This window comes from Triticum aestivum, chromosome 1D (assembly GCF_018294505.1).
Source record: "Triticum aestivum cultivar Chinese Spring chromosome 1D, IWGSC CS RefSeq v2.1, whole genome shotgun sequence".
NCBI lineage: Eukaryota > Viridiplantae > Streptophyta > Magnoliopsida > Poales > Poaceae > Triticum > Triticum aestivum.
Window position 1 is genome coordinate 470,382,653 of NC_057796.1, and position 2,633 is coordinate 470,385,285.

Below are 2,633 nucleotides of genomic sequence, written 5' to 3' on the forward strand. Positions count from 1 at the left end.
GTGTATAATCGTCCACCGAAAGATGCTTATGAGTGGTGGTCGGACATGGATTCAGAGGTTCCTATTCTTCATGTTACATCAATTTTACGGCTTCAACATCCTTAAGTTTGTCCTAATATGTTCGTATGATTTTACAAGAACTGCGCATCCAAGACTTGCAGCATGAGGAGGCTCTAGCTAGAGAGCTTGAGGCAAAGGAAAAACTGAACTCCTTAGGTTACATTGATGTACCGTGTAAAAATATTGGAGAAGGTGGGTCGTCACAAATCCTGACGCAAACTCCAACGACCAATATGAAGAAGTCACTGGATTTTGGCACCGGAGACGAGCTTCCGTAGGACGTCTAATGTTATTTGAAATGTTTTAAGCTGGAGACAACATTTTTTGGTTTTTTTACGAATGTTTGCTGTTATGGAACAATTCATTAACGATGGAGGTCTTGTAACAACATTTTTGCTAGAATGTGATTTCCATTTCCGACGTGACATGCATGTGTTTATACCCAACTGTACACTCCGCCCGTTCCAAAATACTATATGTTTTTTAAGATATTTCAGTATGAACTACATACGGATGTATATAGACGTATTCTAGAGTGTAGATTCACTCATTTTCGCTCCGTATGTATTTCATACTGAAATCTCAAAAAAGACTTATATTTACGAACGGAGGGAGTAGTTGTTAATGAGCAGGTGCTGCAGGATCATGTACAACTGCGACTAAAAAATATGCTGCAAAACGGTGCAAGAAATAAACCAAACGGACATTTTATGTGGCACAAAGTGACAAAATATGCTGCAAAACGGGATCCGCGGAGTCAGACCTGACGAGATCTGCTCCGGGATCGGTGCGGTGTCAGGGCGCATCGAAGCGCAGGCGGATCCCCGCCAAGGCGCACGAGAAAGGGCCGCCGCACGCCGCGCGTCATCACCCGGAGACAGGCCGACCGAATTAATCTATGTGGGCCCCGCACATGTACGCATGTCGGGCTCAGTTCGATAATCCCGCGCGATCCGCCTGCTGTGCAGTTCCATGCATGCACGTAGGTTTCCCACGTCCGCCACGCCTCCTCCCCCAAAGCCCGACCCATTCAAGCAATTCAGGGCGGGCCGGCCCACGTCGCACCGATCTCGAGCCAGGATCATGTCCTAATATTTTTAGTCCCACCTCGCCCCCCGAGCAAGTGCTGCACCGGCTTAAATACCTTCATCTATTAGATTATTACAAGCGTTGGTCTTCCTTGCACTCTACGTGGAGGATATGTAGGATGAGTATGATTAATCATCTGTATTCATCCAATATATTCATCAATTGGGGATCAAGGATGACTAATGTATTTTTTTCGGATTTATAGAAAATGCAAACCAAATATCGCAAACTCATACTGTTACAAGGGTGTGGACTATTAAAAATAGTGTGTGAAAAAAGAGAATTTGAAATAAGATGTAATATATATTTTTAATAAAGTTATATTATCCTACTTATTAGAATTTTGAAAATGTCACTTATTTATAAGAAAAGAAAATATAAATATTTAAAAAGCTATGTTTGATAAAAATACCTTTTGAATTTTTTGTATGTTATTTTTCGAGGCGTCATGTAACTTTCATGTTATTTTTTGAGTGGTCAGGTAATTTTTATGTAAACAAAAGGAAAAAGGAAAAAAATAAAAGGAAAAGCATGGGCCAGCCTAGACATTTAGACCCACGCGTGGTCCAGCACGCGGGATAGGTTGGCCTGTGAAAGCCCATCTAATCTGGCCCATCGCGTGGGCGCACCAGGGCAGAGCAGACGGTGGTGCGAGTTTAGTCCCACCTCGCCGAGCGAGAGGGAGACGCACCAGGTTATATACCCGGTTGTGCCTCCCCACTCAAGCTCCTCTCATATGCAGGCAGTACTTTGCCTAATGTTCATGCTCTTTGCCCAGTTGGGCCCACCAGCAGAAGAGTAATCTGCACCCCGGGCCTGTATCCTGGCCCATAAACTGTTGGGTTCCTAGTCGTATACATGCCGTGGTGTATGAAAACTCCTTCCTTTGGTATGGTAGGTGTGCATTTTTTTTGCATTCATATTGAAATTAGTCAACAAAATTTAACACATGCTCACTGACTTACCTAGCTTTGTTTGTGCAAGAGATCATGTGTGCCAAAAAAAATTTGAACAAAGGTGATTTTTTCCACCACCTCCAAATCATCCAAATTTTCTTTTACATGGTGACCCACATGTGCCAAACATGTCCATGAAAGAAAATTTGGAAAAAAAAAATATTTTACAATGCCCCCTTGAGGTATAGACGGATGTTTTGATCAGTCAGTCTAGAGGCAGTATAAATTCAAAAAAATTCAAAAAAATATATAACCTTGGAAACCTAGCTTTTTTTTGCAAGAGATCATGTGTGCCAAAATTTGGGTGATTTGGAGGTGGTCGAAAAAATCACCGCATTCCGGAGGGACCATTTGGTCTAACTTAAGCCATTTTTTGAACAAATGTGATTTTTTCCACCACCTCCAGATCACCCAAATTTTCTTTTACACGGTGACCCACATGTGCCAAACATGTACATGAAAGAAAATTTGGAAAAAATATATTTTACAATGCCCCCTTGAGGTATAGACCGATGTTTTGATCAGTGA